Source organism: Amphiprion ocellaris, chromosome 3, assembly GCF_022539595.1.
Source record: "Amphiprion ocellaris isolate individual 3 ecotype Okinawa chromosome 3, ASM2253959v1, whole genome shotgun sequence".
NCBI classification, from domain to species: Eukaryota; Metazoa; Chordata; class Actinopteri; family Pomacentridae; genus Amphiprion; species Amphiprion ocellaris.
Window position 1 is genome coordinate 19,653,323 of NC_072768.1, and position 25,197 is coordinate 19,678,519.

A 25,197-nucleotide genomic window follows, 5' to 3' on the forward strand; every position below is an offset into this window, starting at 1 on the left:
AATGAAAGGTGGCAAATGGGACTGGACTGGTGCACTTTGGCTACTGAGGGCTCTTTAGGGGCATGTAGGAAGAGAGAGACAGACACATGCCTCAGTATGGAAGCACTGCAGTCAGTATTTTGACATCCCCCCAGCTTTCTGCAGGCTCTTGGATTGTGCTTTAATCAAGGTGGCAGCCTGGAGAGGAGTATTTGGATGATGTGGATGCAAAGACACCGTGTTCTGTCTCTCTGCAGATGCAGCAACGGACAAAGCATTCACCATAAACAAGGAGAATACCATGCACAAATGAACACTGCAGGATTCTGTATGTAATTATATGGATAGGCATGATTTTATGCGTGTGTAATGTTTGCATTCAAACTCAGCGAACACCTGTCATGTGTATACTCTCATCAATATGGTTCTATCATCTGCATGTCAAAGGTTACCAAACAAGCTCACGGCTGAGCAAGCAGTGGGATCAAACAGAGGAGAGCAGGAGGCAAATCAGTTGACTTTTCCCCCAGACGGGATGACTACTGACAGCAGCTCACTGCCTCAATACAAACACACACAACACCACCACATGGTCAAACACAGGCTGACACGCACTTTTCAGTGGTACTCTCATTTGCCAGCACTTGAAAACACACACACACACATATAAATTCCTGACTATCTACTCCTTCACCATGCATGCAGCTAATTGGGGCCTGATGAGGAAGTCCACTTCATCCAGAGACACAATGAAGCAGGCAGCTGAGGATATCGCCAGCCAACACAAATGGAGTCACAGAATGGCTCTACAGATAAAAATCTCTGCCAGAGCCTCCAAAACCCCACAGGAGTCTTTTCTTCAGGTGCTGGCACGGATGAACATGAAGGGGCCTAATTAAGGGTCATTTCCCTGGGGAGCCGGTTGGAGCAGCTGTATTATTTGCCCAGTCCAACATGCAGCGAGGCTGCTGTTTTCCATTCCTTTCTGTGCCTCAGGCCTACACGCCTGCCCCACTTCAGTCCACAAGGTGCTCTCAGTGTGGTGAAAGTGGATGGACAAGCCTGGAGGACACCGGAGACAGACAGGGAGACACTCGCTTCTTGCATGACATTGACAGCATGTTTGAATTTAGCATTTTGGACTTTGGGAATGGATTCTATCAAACTAAAATTCAATATGTTAGCAGTGGTTCATTATCAGTCTCAATATATCTTGATAAATGGCCACAAATGTAAAATCCACTGATGTTTTAGTTGTCACAGTCCCTGTACAGTTCTAATGTCCTTCGACATTGTTCAGATGAGCCAATTAAGTGTCATTACAGACCAGTGAAAAAAGATTTTGTTATCTTGATGCATAGCCTTCACAGCTTAGGCAGTGATATCCAAGCAACCCTGAATTTATCCCTCCTATTCTCTCCACACTAGCCATTCTTTCAAACACAAAGCTAATGTGTGGCGGCCTGACAGTCACTACTGCATGAGGAGGCATTTACATAAGCTTGTGTATACGACCATTGTGATGATAATAGGCGTGTGATCTCCTGTGTCAGCGAATGAGAAAAACATCTCATCCATTCAAATAGATATGTCAGCCAAAGCATTAGCCTCCCCTATAATTGGCCACAGAGGTCACCCTGGCAAAGCTGAGAGGCAACATTTAATGTGGCACAAGAATTTGTTGTGCTCATTCACCCCCTTCTCTAAGCGACAGACAAAACTGCTTGTGCCCAGCTGAAATGTGACACCCGGCCCGCTTGGTGCCAGTCGCTGCTGCCTATCCCAGGGTCATGTTTCTACGTAAGATTTCTTTAATGGTGTCCATTAATATCACTCATGTCTACTGTCCCTGTAGGGACATGCAGCCAGTCTAATTCTCCTAATGCATTATTTGTGCACTGCATTGCAAAGGCCTGTGACAGTCAGTTCAGAAGATTGTAAACTAACATCGAAACCCGACCTTGCAGGGATGACATTGCCGTTTATCTCGCCATTGTGGGTTTTTAATGTGACTTATCTTCTTCGCGCATTTGTTTGCAGGTGAACACACAAAGAAAGGCATTTGATAGAATGAGCCAAGACTCAAGTTAGCTGTAAGCACAAACCATACCAGAAGCATCAGCAACACACCACATAACACTGACATGTTGTTGGAACGTACTGACAGCTTTAGGGCTCACTGTATTCTCAGCCCTTGGTGAAAATAAAGCTTCAGCAGTGAAACTCTGCACTGCAGGAGTATACTTTTGTCAATAGCTATGTTTTACATCAGATAACATTTGTCTTCATCACCTCATTTCAGGTTAATTAATGCTTGACCTCCTCGTGAACAACCTCTAACACTGTACCTTTACAGTTTGACTGGTGAATTTCAAATATCTCCTCTCTTATTTTTTTTTGTCAGGTAATTTCAAGGCTCTCTGCTTAGAAATTCCACAGTATTAGAGCTCCTCTCTTTCACAACCTTCACACTTCACCAACGGACTGGTGGAAGCTGCTCTGGGGGAATTTTTGGTTTTGGTGACACTGAATGGTATTATGAAAAAGACGCAGCTACAGATGTCTTGCTGCACCAGTTCCCGGTGGAAACATTTCCTCCAACCAAAGCCTGCCATTAGGATCAGCAAAGTGTTGCTATACCAATTTAGACAATCTACTAATAGCAGCTTGAAATATGTAACCTTTAAGATTTCATTCCTAGTAACAGCAAGCAAGCCTTCAGATCCCATTAAACGCCCATAGCACACTGTGAGGTTACTGATGTATGTTTACAGAGCACCAAAACAAACTCGCATCGTTTTAATGAAGAAGTCGGGCAATTGCATGATCGGATTTCATGCTGTGCACAGGAGAAAGATTTTATGCACAAAACAGAGGTACTAGGAATTGGTTTCCTTGATGGAAAGTTGAATCTCACTCACAACTTAGTGTGGCTGCTACTTCTTGCTTCATTACCTCCTTCCAAAAATTAAGAAACGTCAAGAAAAATACAGAAAATGACTGTTGTCTAGATGCATTTTCAGTCCGCCAAGGAACGCAGTGGAGTTATGTGATAATCGGCAATGGTTTGTCTGTCTGTCCGTCTGTCTGTCCATTTGCAATATTACTTAAAAACGGACTAATGGGTTTAGATGAAATCTTCAGGGAAGGTCAGAAATGACACAAGAATCAAGTCATTACATTTTGGCAGTGATGCAGCTTATAGTCTGGATCCACGGATTTGTTAAAAATTTCTGCATCATTGTGAGATAGCAGCATGGCGTCACTGTAACTATGACAACAAGTGAACACTACGTCAGCTGTCTGGTGACGACCACATGATTGTGATCCTACTACAAATCGACCATTTTGGACTTATTGGGACTTATCCATCGGAAATGATGCAAGAAACAATTGATTAAACTGTGGGAGTGTTTCTGAGTCCCATCAATTCCCGCTACATATTTAGGTCAAGCGATTTGGTATCCGCACATAACGTACACATGCATAACACACGCCTGTGCTCAGTGCAAGGTCATTTTGTTTGTAGGTATATTTATATTAAACGGCCACATCTTATGTTGCAGATTTCCGATCATCAATATAACATAAAAAAATGCTGCATTTCTACAACGGAAATGCTGCATTTCTGACAATGCCATGTGGGTGAATGAGCAGCCTTGGTGGAATACTGTGTTCTCTGAGTGGTTTTCTTGTTTGATAAGCTACCGTGATCATTGCTAACTTTGGTGACAAATACATTGTCTGTCCACTGACTGTTTTACAAGATAACCCTCCCTGTGTTTCACCGGGAGAATGTTTTTATACCCAAAGCAGTGCTGTAAGAAATATTTGGTTTGCAGTGGTAGTAACTTCAAGAGCACTTGAGAGCAGGATTGACAGACTCTGCCATTAGCAATAAAAAATACATAAAGAAGTGCTTATATTGCTAATGCTGAAAGAAATACAGATAATAATTAGTATAAGAACAGGGTTTGATTGAAAATCTGAAGAATTAGTCTAATTTTTATTATTCTGTGACTTTTTAAATGATGTTTTTCAATATAATAACAGCCAGAAATTTACCAGTGGAGTCTCAATCCTCCACCTTTAGCCTCTTCCTCCACTGAAGCATCTTGTTCTAACTTATGCTGTATTTTACTGTAAATAGATGCTATATCAGTGGGGTCTGATCATCAAAACTTTACTTGTTGCCATTTTAATCCTCCATGAGTGTTTGGGATTCAATCCAGTTGATCTCCTTCACTGAATTATGCGTTTGGATCTGGCATAAGTGTGACTTTGTTCTTCTCACTCTACCTCCTCTCTTCGTCCATCAGCTGCAACGTCTGAAGAAACTTTTTGGACTTTTCTGGCAGTGTCACAATGACACTTCTTGACCAACTACTCGTGCTGCAATTACAGGTCAGAACAAAGTGATTTACTTGCTGCTGATTGCTTCAGAGAGGGAGTGTAACATTTGCAGAGGACAAATGTTACAGTCGGCTGTTGCCTTGTCACTTTTTCTCATTCTTTTCCCAAAGTCATCCCACGGTGAAATGCTCCCAACTGTCATCATCTGCTCTCAGCACTTTAAAGAAAACAGCCAGCTCAAGCAGTGTGTGTGTGTGTGTGTGTGTGTGTGTGTGAACCGGATTAGCATCATATCCATCTAAAAAAAACAATATTGATTCTATCAAAGCAGAAATGGAATACAGTGAATTAACAGCGAATCAAACACACCACTTGTTCATGTTCTGAATTTGAGTGCCATCCATTATCAGTGCTCAGTGATGTTAATACTCCGAAGAGGATGGAAATGTACTATTCAGCCTAAGTTCATGCTTGTTTAATATGAAGCAGAGCAGTTGTGAAAAACTGGGGTTAAATCAGAGACTAGAATATCCGAAGAGTACTTAGGACACATGCAATTCAGTTTAAATGTCTTAAATTATCTCTATGGTTGTTGATTTGACCTCTAAAAACTCACCACTGTGGATCAAAATGTCTATATTAGAATTTTTTCCAAGGAAAAAAAAATTACGGAAAATGATCTGCCTTTAAATGGCCTAAATGTAACTATACATAGTTGCTGCCATTAGAATGTGCAGCTTTATGAAATCCCCTTTCCACTTTCCATCCACCCCTCCCAGCTCACTGCAGGTTGAGTGATGGCAAGCTGTAAGAATGGAGTAATTCAGCCATGCATGTTTGACTCGGATATGGATTTTGAAGAAGAATACTGATACAGACAACCCCAGCCGGAAGTTCACAGGTTTGAAACTGCCTGAAGTCTGTATCTATGCTTCTATTGACTGTCATCAGTCCACTGGAGTTTGAAGGTAGAAGCTCAGCTGCTTGTTTTGCTCATGATGTGTCTTTTTCTATGTCTGGCATATATAAAAAAAAACACCATATGGACATGTTAACAAGGTAAAAAAAAAACAACTTGATTTTCACCAGAGAGGGTCTTTAAAGAACAGCTGTAAGATCACAGAACCTGACTCACTCCCTCCTACTTTCCCAGATATCGCTCATGTAAACGGTGACCATCTGATCACATCTGAAACAGGCTACTGCAACATCCTTGACAAACATAAGAACATTTAGTACATGTAACAAGCTCCCAAAAGGTGCCAGGGAAAAATAAATTGCCAGATGTACCTGAAAATGCATGAGCCACACACACTCCACTACACTGGAATACAATAGATAATGCACAGTTGACATAATTACTGCTTTTGAGTCAGTTTCACTTTGAGTTCATATACACTGATACAATGCACCTTGGAGCCGTTGTGTTGTTTCATGCTCTTTATGGCAGTCAAACACCTCTGAGTCTTCTCTCCCAGCAGGAGTAATGGAGAACGTGGGACTGGGATTGGCCTCCTTGCGTGTTAATGTTACACCTCATCTGTGGGCATGACTGGAGGCAAAAACATGTTTTCCACACAACACGATGAGAGGAGAACGCAGATTCTTATGCAGATGAGAGACGCTGTGCACACAGACCCGTCCCTAATCTGCCTTGCAATGTTGTTATCATGTTTGCCGAAGGCGCCTTTATTTAGGTTTGATATTATTGCATCAGCATCTCCCTCTCGTCCACCATTATATACATACAACCTACTCATGAGGACATTAATAATTGATTGCTTCCAGTACTGGCTGGTGTTACATAGTTTTTTGACATAGGCTGGCTTCTGAATGGAGCGTTGGTTTGTGGTCTGCACATCTGTCCTGCAGGGCAGATGTTGAGATCAAGGCGGTCTTGGAGGAACCAGACCAAGAAGACCCCACCAGCAGAAGTAACCTTCCTCAATGGTAAAGGCTTTTGTGGGTCAATGGAAAGCTACAATATCTGAAAAAAAAATTTGAAAATACATTAAGCTGCATAAAATGGCAGATGAAAGACTGAAATGTTACAATGCTGGGCCAAAAATCAATCCATCCATCCATCCATCCATCCATCCATCCATCCATCCATCCATCCATCCATCTATTATCTATACACCGCTTCATCCTAATTAGGGTTGCGGGAGGCTGGAGCCCAGCTCCGTTGACTTAGGGTGAAGACAACTGGGATTTGACACCCTGGACAGGTCACCAGCCTATCACAGGGCTACACAGAGAGACCAACAATCACACTTACATTGAAACCTATGGACAATTGAGAATCACCAATTAATCTCAGCACGTTTTTGGACTGTGGGAGGAAGCCGGAGTACTCGGAGAAAACCCATGGAGAACATGCAAACTCCATTCAGAAAGATCCAGGCCCAGGCCGAAATGCAAACTAGGGATTCCCTAGCTGCAAGGCAACAGTGCTAACCAACCAAAATTATTAAAACTGAAACTACATGTAATAAAAACTTGTTTTTCATCATCGGTATAATATGCCTTGTGATTAACCATGTTTTCTGAGGTTACATCCTGTCATACAATCAACTTCTAAAGGCTTGGTTCACCTAATTTAATTGTATTTTCCCAATTAGTAGAGGTGACTAACAGACTGTTCTCTCAGTTATTCCAGCAAAGAATGGAATTTGCTGATCTTCAAGTCTACAAGTCCAGAAAAGGAAAAGGTCAGTGAGGGGTTTAATGGGTGATTGGCACAGGGAACTGTGGCTCAACTACCATGACTGATACTGAGATGTCTAACTAACCTAAACCAGCACTTATTTTAACCCCAAAGTCTGGTCTTCCTCTAAACCCAACCAAATCCCGTTTGACTGTTTTATCCTCTATAGTGTCTTAGGGGGGCTGGAGCCGATCCCATCTGACTTAAGGTGAAGGCAAGGTTCACAATGGACATGTCACAGTCCATCTGACCAAAGCATATAAAACGTATTTTTTAACAGTTTTGTCAGGCACGACAAATGTTTCTATATGTCATTCATGAGGGCAGTTCATCTACTTTGAGTCATCTCTGTATAGGGATCTGTACAAGTACCTTATATAAGACCTCAGACAAAGATGTCTCAGAATTAGTTTTCTAAGGTTACCAATTCTTTTTTAAGCTTTACAGAATGTCTGAGTTCACCCTTACAAATAGATTTCAGATCACTTAAACTACAACCTTTGCTCTTTCATGCTGAAAAAAAAAACAAACCAGATGAGCTGGTCTGGGTGTCTGATAAAGCTTCCGTAATTTGTTTTCTTTTGTTACTCCGTTTGGTCAAAGACAAGCTATTAGGATGACATATCCGACCCAGTTTAGTGGATGTGAATTTGAAAAGTGTCCGTCTTATTCCCAATAATGTTCTTGGACAAGCTAGGGACTGGAGTGTCACCATTTCATAGACTAATTCTTATAATAAAGTCATTTAGGTTTATTGATAATCCAGCAGTCCAGATTATCCAGTGGTGGCTCCGGCCATCATCATTTTAGCAGTGGTACTCCCGCTAACTCCCAGTTAATCCAAAAATGAGCAAAGAGGAGCCTGAGTGGAGCTGAGATAGGCCAAGAAAGCATTTCTGGACCATGGACTGTCCTGTTACAGATTTCATCTGTCACTCAAAGAGGACACACCCTGGATTATGTAAACTTCAAGCCTTAATACGATTTTAACAAATAAGTTATAAAAACAAACAAAAAACAAAAACAAATAATCCCATCACGTGTACAGTTGTCTTGAACAGGGAAATTAGCAATAGAGACTAAATGTCTTTTTGTCTCAGGCTGTAAACATGTTTATTTCTGCTGTAAAGTTGAACACTTTAACATGGTGTTCTATGGGGACTAAATCATTTTTGGAACCAGCCTCAAGTAGCCATTTGAGGAACTGCAGTTTTTGGCACTTTTGTGTTGACCTTATTTTTCAGCACCAGGGATTGCTGCTTGAATGTGACACTCTCTGGTAAAAAATGTCAAATCTAATGTTTCAATGCTGTGAGCTGCACAAAAAGCATTTCATTCACTTCACTAAAACTGTCTGCATCGCTAGATACCACTAGAGGTAAATGTTAAAGTGTTTTTTTTGTTTGTTTGGTTTTTTTTTTGGTTATTTGGGGAACAAGCTATTAAATTCATCGAGTGTAATATCCCACAAACCAGTTAGATGGCACATGGGTGTTGTATGGGGCTGAATTTGGCCTACAGGTATTATATTACGAATATGGGATTCAGAAGCTGCATAAGACAATATGAGAAAACACCACTCTCACATCCAATAATATGTCGAAGGAAACATAATCCAACTTGGGTAATGAGATTCCTGCAGCAACAGGGTGCGTCTGAATGTCAGGCTGACATATTAAGGTTACTGAATGCTAGACAAAAAATTTCAATGCTGGGCATGGATTACTCATCAAGCTGTTCCAGTTGTTCAGCTACTTGCACGGTTGATCCCAGCAGACTATTTGGTGTGGTTGTCAGGGAGACCAGTGGGTCTCCCCCTATGCCTGGCATTAACATGCATCTCTTATCTCGATTGTGTCTGGATGTAATTTATCCGGATTACCTTTGGACCTGACTTTAATATCTGACTCCAGCATTCTGACCAAAATCAGATTGCTTTTTTCCTTCACAAAATGCAAATGTGTCGCCTTTCTTCTTCATCTCATCATATTTAAATCTTTTACAAAGCTGACAAGACTTCCCAGAAAAAAGTTCTCCAAGATTAGATATATTGTTTTGGCCTATTTCAGATAAAAAATGAGGGAAAAGCCATTTACTCTGACCATTCTCATTACTGGTGAGAGTTTTATTATTTCTGACTGAAAGAGATAACTACAGTGATCCAATTTTGATCAAATTCATTTAAGTTTTTGGCCGCTGTCATCTTTCAGCTTTGTGTTCACATCATAACAACACCTGCGGACAAACTATTACTTTTATGAGATTACTCTGTTTTGGGGGATCTGGAATTATCATGAGTCAATTTCACTAACTGAACACTTTCTGAAAATAATATTAGCACCCAACCCAAGTTGTATATTGACAGCAACTACAGACAGGTGACAAATTAAAGGAAAATCAACATGAGGGGTCCGAGTAAATGTTTGACCGCCAGAACTTCTATGATGCACCTTGATAATAATTCTCTATCTGGAACTTTATTGGAGGGCTAAACCAATTCTATGTTTGGTCATTTAGTGTGTTAATGATAGTGGTGGAGAATCATGTCCAACAAATATATCCAAAATCTCCCAGAGATGTTTATTTGGGTAGAGATCAGGTGACTGTAAAGGTCGTAGATGCCATCATTTCCGTGCCTTATGGATGGGACACTGTCATCCTGGAGGAGAACTCCTATTAGGATAGAATTGTTAGGATTTATGATTTTTATTATTTCTATTAAACATACTGCTGGCTTAACACTGATTTACGCACATTGCTTAAGTGCTAATAAAAAGAGTTGCGTTAACCTGTGTAAGACGGGAGGTTCTCGAACATTATCCCACACTATGTGAATTGGGATAAAGCAAAGGTGAATTGGCCAGAAGGCAAACTGCAGCAGCTTACACTCACTACACACCAACACTCATTGCTGACACTCATACACACATGCACACACTGCACGTTCTCACACACTCACTTAGTACTGAAGGCCACTCCATGTCCAGAAGACTTCTTGTCAGAACAAAAGCTGCTGTGTTTAAGAACTGATAAAATACTGATGACTAGAGTCGGTGCGTCAGCTACAGGAGGGCTGAGGTAAACGTGGTTCCTCTCCATCAGTTTTTGACCAATGAGATTGTTGCACATTTCAATAAATATAATCTGTATACTGTGAACTTGATCCATTACTGGGAAGACGCCTTCAGATTAATATCTTTGTTAACAATAGTCCTCTGAACAGTAATGGTCCTTGATATCAAGCTACTTGCAGAATAAACAACTTTAACTGAGAAAAGTTGATTGTCTTCTATGTCAAAAAACGAACAAGCTCAAAAGAATTATTTCATCATAGGATAAAAGTGATCGTTCAAAGCGACTTTGTACTGATTTGCATTGATTCTTCTCTCTAAAAGGACAAGTGGACCCAAACCACGGCAGGGAAATGCCTTCCTACAGCCTAACAGAGCCATCAGATGCCTTCACTGTGGGGGTCAAACATTCATTTTCTTCCCCTTTAATTTGTCGTCCACCTCTATATAAGCCACTTCATACAAAAAAAAAAAAAAAAAAAGTCCCAGCAATATAACAGTTGTATTACATTTCAAACCACAGACCTCGGTGTCTGCCGCTGTGCAGAAAGATACTCCCACACTGTTTCCCTCGCAGCAAAAACTATTTTATGGAAAATCCAACATTTAAACCCTCAGAACCCTTTGTTAGTTTAATAGTTTCGACAGTGGACATCATGTTATATTGACGCTTTTACAGCTCGAGTGGATCAAAACAAGAAGGAACAGCCTTTCTTTATGGTCAAATCAAAGAGTCACTCTTGCTTTCCATCTGGTGTGACACAAACCATGGCGACAACAGCGACAGAGAAGTGAATTCTTGCCGGCGTAATGAGAGGTGATAGGACCACAACATGTGCCTCAGAGAATATTCTGTTAAGTGTCCATATTTCTTAGAATGACCGAGAGGCCGCACGGTCTTTGTGTCTATAAGGAATTTCCATTTAAACAGCATCATTAAAAATGACAGAAAGAGAGAGAGAGAGAGGCAGAAACAAATGGAGAAAAAAACCGACACATGCATTTTATTTAATGCTGTGCTCAAAATAATTTCATCCAGCAGCAAGTGTATGCATGACTTGGGATCAAATACAGAGAGAAATGCAGTCTGATTATTTAATTAGATATTCTTTTAGTTGAGTTGCTCCATAAGAATCCCTGCACTTGGAAACAATATATGGAATAGCTCACAAGCGTAGCTCTTCTGATAAGGGAAACTCATTCAGAAGTTAATGAGTTGAGCTCAGATAATGAATCTCTCTAAAGATTCGGTGCACACACAACCGTGTACGTTCACACATGCACGGCACACAGACACACATTTTATTTTTATTTTTTTAACATTTTTATTAGCTGATAGTCGTGTCAGTCGTGATAGAGAGTCAGCATCATAAAAAATAGGACTTTCAAAGATGGCCAGCGTTTAATCCAAAGTGAAAGATGTGAAATCCATTGCTTGCAAAGAGTAAGAACTGCTATTGATGCTTTAGATGCACATAAACATACAGAAGATGAACAGGAGGGTGGCAGTAATCTAACATGCAGATACAGGCGTTGCAGCTCTGTGCTCTTCCTCAGGCAGCATTCTGCCTCCTGCATGGGATTATTTTCAGCAACAGTTGACTGTAGGAAACAATTATACTGCAAATGTACATGCTTTTTGAAATTTGACTAAATTAAGCTTCAAACAGTGTTCACGCTTTGAATTAGCACATATAGAATACAGTATGTCTATAGATGTTTTTATTGGAAAAGCATCACAAGGAAGGAGCTCCGGTCCACATTTACCCCCTGTCAGCAGCGGAAATGATTTCATCTGGTATGAAATGGACTCATTTAACATGTTTGTATTTAGAAGTATGTTATGCAGAGTGTTTGTGTGAATTCATTTACAGAAGAGTGTAGAAGAATTAGAACTCAAGGCTGGAAGACATTGCCTGTTGACCTCGAGGTTTGCAAAAAAAAAAAACGAATGTTGCCTTGCAGCCACTACATTATCATGACCGCTGTCCAAGGTGCTGATCCTGGCGCTGTCCAGGGTACACAGAGCAATATTTTCTTTCCAGCTAAATAGCAGCAACTAGCAGATATGCCCACAGTGGTCAAGTAATTCTTCAGATCTTTCACATTAAATTAAACTTTGGTGAACTGTAAATTCTGGTTATTGAGCTGTCTTGACAAAGTTAACCTCTAAGGGAAATGCAGAACTGGATAACAGAAACGAAAAACAAAACAAAAATGAAACAGAGGACGCTATTGTATTATTGTACCATCCACTTTTATAAGACTTCCTCTGACAGACTTGAAAATAAGCTAGGTTGCTTGCCAATTAAGGGGTTGCAAGCTAGTTAGGTGAGACAGCTGTTGTGACCAACTAATGTTAGGATATTCCTGACTGTCTCGTGTGTACTTAACTCCCCAGTACTGTATGCTTCCAATTAGCCCTGCCAGTAGTCCCTGTGTCATTATATTTTGCAGAAATGCACATATGAATTTCATTGAACAACTTTGTGGTGTGACCACTCCCATTCTGTACTTAGTTGTAGGTGTTAGTCATCTAAAGTTGCTACTCGGGTTAATATAAATCTACAGATGAAAAACAAATTAACGGAAAAACCAAAATGAAGTGTCTTAGTTAGGAGTTGGGTCACCACATGTCAGCAGAACAGCTTCAGAGCTCATTAGCATCGATTCTCCAAGTCTCTAGAACTCTACTGGAGGGATAAACACTGTTCTTCCAAAAGATATTCCCTCATTTAGTGATTTGATTGGGTAGGAGAGTGGAGAATGCTGTCTCTCATGCTGTTCCAAAATCTCCCATGGGTGTTCAGCTGGATTGAGTGTGAAGGTCACAGCATGTGATTGACATCATTTTTACACTGATTAAACCATTCAGTGACCCCTCGTGCCCTGTAGATGGGAGACTTGTCATCCTGGTAGAGACCACTCCCATTAGGATGGAAATATTTCATCATAGGATAAAGGCGATCACTCAGAACAACTTTGTATTGATTTGCAGTGACCCGTCTTCCTCTAAAGGGACATGTGGGTCCAAACCATGCCAGCAAAATGTCCTCCACAGCAAACAGAGTCACCGGATCCCCTCAGTGTGAAGGTCAGGGGTTCAGGTTTTTGCTTTAGTTTGTCATCTGTCTGACTGCAGTTGTCACATACAGGCAGTCATTGTGTTTGAATCGGGGAATTTTACTTCATTGCAAAGATTCAAACCCCATGCAAAGTAAACTCAATAGGCGGTGCCATAATGCAACAACAGATTCAGCTTTCAGACCATTTTGGAGAGCAGCTTTCAGGAGCAGTAAACAAAACTTTGCTGAAGTGTTTGTAGATTTGGCCATGGCTGCTCACTACCCCCTGATGTTTTTTCCATCACAGATGCATTGTTGCCTTATAATACCAGCTGCTCTCAGAGATTCTGTTTGAAACTGTATAGCGGAGGTCATATGGTCTGTAACCTCATGATAGCCTCCTCTGTTTTTTTTAGTCTTCCACCATTTTGTTCGGTCATCCATTCGGACCTGCACCTGCTGAGCACTGTTAGGACTGACATTCAGCCTCAACCCAAGGCCAGTGTTGTCACAAAAAAATTGTTGGATGCCCCTCTCAGCTCTGCCAGTTGACAGCTTCTTTGAAGCAAAGTGCCTTTTAGCAAAACAATTGGACCAAATCTCTTCTAATACACTTTCAACTCTGTCTAGATTTTAGTGTAATGTGAGCTCTAAGAGACATCTGACAGCAATTGTCTGTGCAAAGAGTCTGGTTTTAAGCCCAAATCCACCTTTTACTTGTCAGACAGAAATTATAGGAAAAGATGTCAAACTATAATTTGCACCAGAGGGCAGTTATGATTACACTGAATCAGCACTGTGAACTCAACATGGATTTTTATACATTTTTCCAATACTATGGAAGTTTTATAACGCTTTTGCCTCATGACCACTGATAACTGGAGCAAATCAATCATATAATTTAAGATGCAGTAAAAAAGAGTGGAGTCCAGTTTGCTGTGGGCTGCACTTATAAACAAATCTATGGTTGAGTTTAAATTAAATCTATTACGTGCTATCAACAGTTTCAAATACTCTGTGGAGTTTGCTTGTGAACAAACAGTTATAATTACAATGTGCAGGACTGTAACCAAGCCAAATTTTCATTCATTTACATTTCAAAATCAAGAGAGATGAGGATGGACGATGACCCAATTGAAATAAAAACAATTACTGTTAATCTAACGTAGTAACAATGAATACACTGTGAATCTAAAATTTCTAAAACAGTACCAATAGTCTAGCATAAGAAGATTTAAAAAAAAAAAAAAAAAAAAAATGTTTCCAGGATTTCACTGAGCTTCTGGGAAGAGGCCCAGTGGAAGTGGGTGGACACCACCATGATACTACACAAACACCAAGGAACATTTACCGGCTCAATCATTGTCACAGCTGTGCCATCTTCATCTAGTTCATTCACTCTGCTATGTTTTCTTCCTGTTCTATGGACACACACCATTATCATGCCTGTGGAGAATAGGAGTGTTATAGCAGGGCATACTGGCTCAGTTCAGGCTGAGAAAGTGGCACTCATTTTCTACCTCTACCACATGGTGTATGCAAACACAACTTAGTTTGGATGCCAAGTAACAATTTAATGTTAAATTGATGGAAATGTTGGTGAATACCATAAGTATACAGCAGAGCAGCCAGTTCCAAATATGTTATCATTTTCTGGTAGAATTTTTTGCTCTCCATTTGGAGCACCACTATTTCACAAGTGATTTACAGCACAACAAACCTCGATTGGAGGTTGCAGTTCTTTGAATGTCCACTTGAAGCTGGTTTGAAAGTGAGTCAATCCCTATAGATTCCATGGGTACAGTTTTGGTCTCTACAGTGAATTTCCCTGTGAGGCGTGATTTTATTTTTTTTATAACACTCATCCATTAAGGGTGTGGCCACTTTGAGTGACAGGTGGCTGCCATCATAGGACAGTTCATGTTCCTGAGACATCTGTACAGCCCGCCTCAACTCCACACATACTCCATCACATTTGTCATTTTTGGATTTGCTGATAGTTTGGCCGAGTCAGTCATTACCAACCAACCACTGGTGAGAATGTCATGGTGGAATAGTGAACCTTATACACAGTCAAAGGTTGGGGGTGATGTCTCGTCCCATCAGCAGATGTTTTCTCCTCCATTTAAGAGATGTGCTCCTCCCTCACTGGCTTGTGCTGTGGCTGCAGACAAAGGAGCACACGCACTAAACCCTCTGTCATTTCAGAGACAGCCACTCCCACGTGCGCTGTTTTCTTGCCAGTTATCACCTGTTCTTCCCCGCCTTATCTGCAGGCCTACATCCCCTTCCCTGATGAGCACCATCCATCTTTTGCCAGACTGTCTTGGTGCTCTCCACCTCAGCTCTCTAACGTTCCAAACCCTGCCTGTTTTCTTGATGTTCCATTTGCTTTGCCTGCCTGCCTGGTTTTTATGGAGTCCTGGAACTTTTGAGTAAACTTTGATTCTACTTTTGCTGCTTTGTTTTGTGTTGTGCCTTAGGGTCCTGCATTCTGAGCCATGACGATGCAAAAGGATTGAGGGTAGGGTTTTACTGATGTGGTTTCTTCCATGCTGATATTGACGTTTCTAAACAATATACTTTTGCTTTAAAGATGCAGATCTTGGTGTCCACATTTAGAATAACACAAACTTCAACATAAAGCTTTAAAAAACAAAAAACTGTTTCTTTGTTTTATATATGAGCACTTAAAAGCAAACTTTCCAATATTTATCCATCATTGTTAATAGGCTGTTACTCATGACAAGCCCCCAGTCGGATATGCTGTGAGGTGGTGATAGTTAGAGATCACAGAGTAATGATTTCAGATTGACATGTAAGGCTGCATCAGAACTATGGTGGCACATTTTTCAATTGTTTTATCTGAAATTAGTTTAAAAAATACAGGTAATTGAAAAGATTCTGTGAGTTAATGCAGTTTATAGTTTAAAAAGTTAAAATACAAAGATATCTAATTTGTTCTGTGTGCTTAAATACAGAAAAAAACCCAGTTTTGCTAGAATAACTATTCCATAAAAGATACTGAAAAACTGAAGAAACCTCTTGAATGAGCAAGAAATCATCTTCATAAACCTTAAAGAGAAGTCCAGTTGTTTTTTTTTTTTGTTTTTTTTTACTGAAGCTCTTGGATTACCATGACTTGGATGATTGTGAATCTACACAGACATTCCATAAAAGCAAAGAAAACAACATTATAGAACATACGGTTAAACAAAATAGCAGGGGCATTTAATGAGTGCATTTACGGCTTTGTTTTTGTCATGAATGAAGTTTCAGGTACTGACTAATAAAGTGAAGGTGATAGTCAAAGTAAAGCAGGGCCACTTTTCTCCTTACTGTCACCCTCTGCCTTGACAGATACATTAGGGTTATTATAAAAAAAATGAATAGCAATGGCACAAAACACTTTACAACTGACAATCCACATTCAACTGGCTGCTCAAATGCACATCTTAGCAATGTCTTTCTTGCTGATACTCAGCCTCTCAAACCTGCAACTCAAAGTCCTAACAGAATTCACAGTTGAAACTGAGACTTGTTTCCTATGAACACTATTAAGCTGTTGTCCTGTGAGACGCCTATCATGCAAGCTGTTGACTCTTAGAAAATTGTCTTCTGATTCTGTTGTGGCTTTGTCTCTTCCTGTCAGACTTTCCCCCACTTTCTGAGTGTCTTTTGATGGTGATGAAAACTGTACTCACTGACACCTTGACTTACTTCACAGTTTCCTTGTAGGAAAGATCTATATTTTTAAGTGTTATGAGGGTCTGTCTCTTTTCTATTGTTAATTGCTTTTTCCTCACCATTTTTACAGCAACACACTACTTTCTGCAGCACAATACTGTTCACATAATGCTCTGGAGAGTATGGTGCCAGGGTGTGTTCCAGCACTACTTTTATGCAGACAGAGGGGGTTGGAAGTAATCAAGAAAAGTTGGGACACCTGTAGGATTTGGTAGCACCAACTTTCAAGGCTTGATCAGCCTCCACTGCTGCAGAGCAGCTGCAAGTTGTTAACGCATTTCTTGTTCCCTGAAAAAGGCTTTTTTGTATAATTCTGAAATGTACATTATTTTTCTGTTTTGGGTAACCTTACCTTTTTTATAACCTCTGGCAGTTCACAACTTACTTTTGTACCATTTGAAGATATTCATTGGACTTGAACTACTTGAATTTCAATTTAAAAAAAAAAGAAATATTGGGGCGTTCTAAAACTTTTGACTGGTAGTGTACACTGGTGGAAAAAAGTTTTTGGACATTTTACACAATCTCAAATCATGAAATATTTGTGGAAAATCTTTTTTTGTGTTTCAAAGGTGAGGCTGCATTAGACAGACACAAATAAATACAAATTATATGTATTTTTTGTTTATTGCTTAAAAGAAAAAATAACAAAATTAAATTCTTGACCGTTTCAATATGTCAGTTCTCAACATTGTATCAAAGTCAACAAAAACAGAGAATGTGTTCAAAACTGAACAAAAAATAAATAAACCATTACATCATCAAATCAATATTTAGTAGTCCTGCCCTTAGCACGCATTAGAGCTCTAATCCTGGCTGGCATGTTCCCCATGAGCCTTTCACACTGCTGAGGGGTAATCTTGTCCCATTCTTCTTGAATTACTGCTTTTAATTTTAAATTCTTTGGTTTACGCTTTGAAATAGACCTTTTGATAATCCACCACAGATTTTCAATGAGGCTCATGTCTGGGGATTGAGTTGGCCACTCTAAGACCTGGATACTGTGCTCCTGCAGCCAAGTTCTACTGGCCCTGGATGTGTACCAAAGGGCATTATCTTGTTGAAACATCCAGTTTTGACCTCGACGGAACAGTGCATGTGCAGAAGGGAGCATGTGGGTTTGGAGAATGGCACACTGCTAGGCAGAGTTCAATGTGTCATCACAGACAATGAGATGACCAACTCCTGGAGCACTCATGCATTCCCAAACCATGATACTGCCTCCACCATGCTTGACAGTAGGTACTGTATATGCTGGAGATAATGCTTGCTTGGCCTTTTGCGTACCCTCACATTAGCAGGAGGAAGATAAAACTGGAAACTGGACTCATCTGACCACAGAATCTTCTTCCAATTCCTGGCTGTCCAGTTGTTGTGTGCTTGGGCCCAGTGATGCTGGGCTAACCTCTGTCTCTCATTGATCAGGGGCTTCTTGACAGTTTTGCAAGACCTTAAGCCATGATCTAAAAGTCGGCCACGTACAGTGTGGGTGTAGCACTGGACCCCAGTTTAGGTTGACGGCTGCAGCTGAAACTCCTGTGATGTCATTCGGCTGTTTTCCCTGCACAAGATAATTTCTTGCTGAATAAACCCTTGGACGACCAGATCTTGGTTTGTCTTCCAAGCTGTTGGTTCGTCTGTATTTCTGCAGTGTATCCAACTGCTGAAGGACTGCATCTGCACTTCCTGGCTCTCTGGCAGCAGCTGTACTCTTCCTGGCTGAGAATTTGTATTTTCAGGTGCGTTTCCTGCGTTAGGTTCCTTGTTTTAGACATTTTTGTCTCTGAAGAACTTCCAACTTTCTTTAGTAGATCACTGGTACCAAAATGACCCAATCCTCAAAATTTCTTATGTATTTTTATGGAACCAATCAATTTCAAGTTTTTAGGATGTATTTAGTATTTTGGCTGTGACTGTACTAAAAGAAATGGCATTTGAAGACCTAAGAGTGACTCTCAATGCAATATTTCACAAATGCATGGGGAGTCCAAAAACTTTTTTCAACCTCTGTACACACACACACACACACACACACACACACACACACACACACACACACACACACACACACACACACACACACACACACACACACACACACACACACACGAGTGCTTCGTGTGACATAACATCAAAATTCTGATGCCATAATAATAATCCATTTTAATTGTCAAAAGTATCAGTAGTTAACTTTCAATCTGCTTGGGTTGTATTGTAGTTAAATAGACATAAACATGAATCTTAGTAGTGATCTTAAAGTTGCTGTCAGCCTTTACTCAGTGGATATTTGGTTTAAAAGTCAAAAACTTGGATCCTACCAAGTCAGTAATGTTGGGTTTTGCACACATATTGATGATACCTTTGGTGAATTCAGTTTTTAATTACAGAACCTGAGACAGACTTACTCTTGCCCTACTCATTTCTTGAAAGATGTTCAATGTGTGAGTACCTTAGAATGCATTGTTGAACTGTGTGGTATGTTGAGGTCACTGGGGCTTTCCATTTGAAAGCGTCTGAATTAAAAATGTATCACAAGTGACTACTATGTTTACTCCAGTGAAAATGCTACAAACCTACCAGGCATAGTTAATCAAATCTCATTAACCTTTGGGCAAAAATTCTCTGCTTTTCAGGGTCTGATTATTGGCAGTATTTCAATGATTGGACATGTAGAGCTGCCTCTCAGTCTTCAGTCGGCTCCCATGGTGAACACTGTCATTTCCATGATTTTTTTTTTTCATATTTATCTGTGTGGTTCAGACAAGAACAGAAATGAAATGGGATGCCTGCTGAAGTAGAGAGGATGGTAAGAGTCGGAAATGTCTGCTTGGCTTTATTCATTTCTTACTTTATCCCGGGTGACAATTACAGAATGATCAGAATCGCAGTTGGGGAAGGTGCAGTTAAAAGATGCGACAGTCGAGCCCGGTCTCACTCACAGCTCATCACATGCTTTATCAGGACCCCTTAGCGATACATTTCAACACACTTGGTACACATTAGAGTCATTTTTCTATGTGCAGGGAAGTCCAATAGACCTATAAAATCCTGTGAATGTTGGAAAAAGGCAGCATGAGTGCATAGCCAAATGTTCTCTGCTGGTGTTGTCACTGTCTGTCCTTTTCAGACAATGAGAATTTTACCTTGTAAAGTGTATCAACTCAAAACATGAACTTTAAGTACATTTGGTGCCAAAATTTAACCAAACATCAAGCCAAAAAATATAAATAAAAGAAAAATAAGTAAAAAATATAATAGTTGCTTCTAGCTGACAGTTCAGGGACCTTTGTCTCCTTCTTATGAGGCTCTTTTAAAAGCTTCTCCAAGTCTATTTACATTGAAAAGTGATGTGGGTGGCACCAGTGCCAAAGGACACTTTGTGTGCATCACTTAGATGCATGTTGCTTTGGACAGTGTCTCAAGGTTTAAGTGGAAAATCAATACTTATTTATATTTACATGATTCGTGAATGAACGCTGAGTTTGTTGTGCATTTTTATTCTATCAGAGACAGTTAAATAAATGACTTCATTTCTTAATGGAAACTTGCAAACAGACCTTAGTTCTTGAGTGTTCAGTTTGTTTCAAGGTCTGAACTGTGAGAAAGGACTGAAGCTCAATTAATGCACAGTCCTCCAGGAGCCATTTATATCTTCATGGTATTGATTTAAAAGGGGCAGAAATTAAGATGAACTCAGCAAAATCTGTGGGATTTTTCATATGCATTAAGTGAAAAAACTTCTCGTGGTGTATATGGCCTTATTTCTGCAGTAGGATTTAAAAATACAGATGAGGAACTCTCCCTTGTAAAGTCTCTTGCTTCTAATACCCTGCAGTCAGCTGCTGTTGACTCTGTGGCGTGGAGTCGTTGCTCCATATCTGTACATATCAACCTCCCCAGGAGGACCTAACGCCTCAGCTGCATGCCACTCCAAGTCAGTTAAAACTGGGCTGGAGAGCCGAGTCCAAAGAGAGCGGAGACAGGAGTGACAGCTGGAGTGAGAGGGGGAGTGGTGGATGAGTAAAAAATGTGGAAAAAGATAAAGATAAGAAACAGCAACGATAGGCAGGAGTGAGGAGAAGAGTCAGAGGATGAAAAGGAGGCCACGGAGAGAGGAGGAAAGGAAGTGAGGGTAGGACAGAGACCACGACGTGGGAGAAGCAATGTGAATTCATGGAGTTTAGAGAGAGACTCTGTTCTTGGTTGGTTCGAACGCACACTGATGTCTCAGTCTGCACCATCAGAGAGGTCTTTCTCTGCTGGGGTAAAAAACTGGCCAGCTGCTGGGAAGGACGAGGAGGAGGAGGGGCAGGATGGAGGGAGAGGATGAAGGGAAGGATAGAGGGATCTGAGATGGACACTGGAGGCAGAGCTGGCACTCCTCCTTTCCTGGCCCTCTCTTTGCCCCCAATCTCTGCCGTCTCTCCTTTTAAGCCCCTTCTCTCTCCGCTCTGCCTCTCCCTCTCTGTGCCTCAGTAAGAAGCGCTGCCCTGATCCAAAACACAGTTCTTTGTGTTTGTGGGACTCAGCCGGACGGATCACTGTGGGAAGGAGGAAGACGCTCCAGAGTCGCCAAATCCCTGTGCTGAGCAGTCTCACCAGCTGTCAGTTTTCTCTATCTCTCTCACATACATAACTCAAAATGCTATGCTTAAATGATGGAATATTTTGGCATTAATTAGCACTTGCCTGGATTTCTTTCTGCAGATGAGGGTTTAGTATTGAGTTTTTCATACTGGGGAACTGTTGGGCATGTTTGTTTGGGTTTTTAGTGCGCTGCATGGTTTTCCAAAGAATTACTTTAGCAAAGGTTAATCAGTAATTTGCTAATGTTTTTTTTTTTAAGTAAAAGGGTGGGAAGCGCACCTTAGGGATCATTCACCTTTAAAAACTTGATTGGGTTCCAGTAGTCACCTTGTTAGGCTTCCTTTTATATCCAAATTAGACTCAACTCCTCCTGTGAAACTCCCCCTATATTTGATCCTCTTGGGTTAGATGTGTGTGTTTTTAAATGGCAAATCTCCAACAATAACACCCATCCTTTTATTTGGTGTCTTTATACAGAGCTTTGACAAACGGAGGGTTGTGTTGCTGCTCAGTTCAGGGGTCCGGCGTGACAAATAGACCCGTCTGTCTGCTGCACGGTTGAGTATCTTCGCTGTGTCCTTATTAATTTTGTCTTGCGAGTGAGTGTGTGTGTGTGTGTGTGTGTGTGTGTGTGTGTGAGGTTGTGTTCACAGTAAGAGCTGCTTTAACCTGGAGTTTACCTTCCTTCTGTCTTTCCCCCTGTACTAGGCAAGCTGCAGTCATCTGTGGTGCTGATTATTTTATCATCCTTTTAGTATATTTAACTAATTGGTGTTTACATATACTTCTTAGATTGCCGTTCAAAAGTTTTGGGTCACATAGAGATGTCCTCATTTTTGAAAGAAAAGCATTTTTTCCCAGTGAAGATAACATTAAATTAATCAGAAATACGGTCGAAACATTGTTAATGTAGTAAATGACTGTTCTAGCTGGAAACGACTGATTTTTAATGGAATATCTACATAGGGATACAGAGGAACATTTCCAGCAACCATCACTCCTGTGTTCTAATGCTACATTGTGTTAGCTAATGGTGTTGAAAGGCTAATTGATGATCAGAAAACCCTTGTGTAATTATGTTAGCACATGAATGTAAGTGTGAATTTTCATGGAAAGCATGAAATTGCCTGGGTGACCCCAAACTTTTGAACAATTATGTACATTTTTGGGATATCCTAACATTTTCAGTGCTTTGATAAGACTTTACATATCACACTGAGTCATATCACACCTACCCATTGGTCGAATATCAATTAGTAATAGGCGATTAAAAGACTTCAGGGTGAGGTTGAGGGATCTTGTCTTCAATTTTATGAACCGTCGGCTCTGTAGTTATCAGTGTTAATTAGTTATCAATAACAGGTTAATCCACCACAGTGATGAACTAATGTTTTAGAGATGAGCAATGTGCTGTTAATAAGAACAAGTAGAGTCTTGGCAAGGAAAGCTGCAATCATCATTAAAGAGTCAAAGGTTTCACGTAATTTTCCGTCTGGACCACAGCGGTAATTAGTAGAGGATTTTCAAAATGATAATAATTTATTTATACTTTATAGACCAGTAATCCAATACAAAAATAACAACATTCAGATTGGCTTATAAGACACTGACAAGGTTATTAATAAAAGGAAAATATTATTTTATAAATTATGAGGTCTGCAGTCAACATTAAAGCTAAAATGCTTTTACATATATATGAACACGTGTTACTTACAGCTCCAGACAAAGGTTAAGTCAGTCAGCACCAGGTGAACCTTAAAGTATTTTGCTGTATACGTAAAGTTTGAACTCTCGTCTGTAGTAACATTACCATACTGGTGTACTGGTAGTGCTGCATTTTACGTCATCCAGCAATGGTGGGGTTAAAGAGGGAAGCAATTTCAGCCATGGAGATGACTATAGCAGCTGGGAGTGAGGTGGAGACCATGACAGAAAAATCGATAGTTTCCAGGAAAAGTTTCTGATGCTCAAGACAAAGAAGAAACTTGATGATTTGATTTGACTTGACTGAAGGCAGGGAATACGTCATAACCATTAATGATGTTTCTGTTCCTTTAACCGCCAGCAGAGGGAGACAAAAGTTCTGCAATGCAGGTTTAAGTACTTATTATTTAATCATTTGTTAAATCTCAATAGATTCATAACAGTTCACCAAAAGGATAACAAAGTGGTTGTTGTGGATTGTTAGAAAATGAGTAAGTCATTGAAAGAATCAGAATTAGAATGGTTTTCTTGCCAAGTAGGTTTAGCGTTTTACTGCATAACACCAAACAGTAACATACAGATTAAAAAAAAGGTTCTAGTGTTTAATTTTATAATAAACCATGAATGAATATCAACAGCTAGCAAGTTTAATCTCCATTTTACCCCAATAAACATTTATTATTGCTTAATACATCAAAAATTGTCTAATATAGGAACAATTTAAAGGTTGACAAAAGAAAGAAATACCTCATTAGTAAGGGATGTAAGCAGAGAGTTATTTATGTAATGTAGTGTAAAATGGTCGGGACTTAAACAGGATTTGTGTGAATTCAAAACAATCCACAGTGTGTTTCTCATTCATCCATTCACACACACACACACAAAGACCTGACATTGGGGTTCAGTTTGTTGCCCAGGGACACTTCAGCATGTGGACACGAGGGGACTGAAATCCAACAGTCAACTTTGTGATTAGTGGACAGCATGTTCTACCACCTGAGCCACAGCCGAGCTCCTCCACTAATAGAATCATTCATTCATACTTTAAAGGGATACACAATCCCTCTAAGACATTAGGTCTGCACATATAGGTATTAAGTGACATTAACAAAGAGGAAATTTCATAAGTGTTAGTAATAATGGGTTCTCCACTACATAATTGTGCAAGACTTAGGGTGTAAATGTTGTAATGTGATCAAATATTTCATTATTTTACATTTCTGCAGCTCTTTCGCCATAGATAAGTGGCTGGAGTGTTCACTGGAAAGCTCTTTGTGGTGAATTAATGATGTAGGTAAAGGTTGTGTGGGAGGAGAGACTGATATTTTTGGGTAAGAGAATAATTTGAAACACAGTGGTTGAATGAATGAAATTTTTAGCTATTATGATATGACTTAGAGTTCCTGAGCTGGTTGGAATGCAACATTTGGCTCAGTGATACTTCAGTAGGTCACACTGTTGGCAGAAGGGAACATGCAGTAACTGTGCATCCTCCCACCCCAACAGCCCCGTCTGCTCTGCAGTCCTAACTGCTGCACAAACAAATCAGAACTATGTTTAACTTCAGATGTTATTCATGGTTTATTAATATTGCATGAAGCATTTTAAGTTATTTATACATTTTAATAAAGTCAATAGGACATGAACCCTTTACAAAATGTATTAGAAAGCGGTGCCTAGTATGTACACACACTTTGACAAGTGACAGTGCTTGGAGTCTGTAGTTGACTAAATGTGTTTTCCTGCTCTTTTTGCTGGAGGCAGCCAGCACACAGCAACATGTGAGAAACATGAATTGATGTCCCGCTTTCAAAGCAACATTGTTATGCTGAAAAGATTTCTTGCCACCTACTGTGCTGAAAATGTCAAGAATGAACAAGTCGAGAGTGCTGCATAAATCCTGGGCAGCAGCGGCAGCAGCACGGTGTCACTTCTGACAAAATGCAGATCTCCTCAAGGCATGACCTTGTTGTCATTGCGCTGG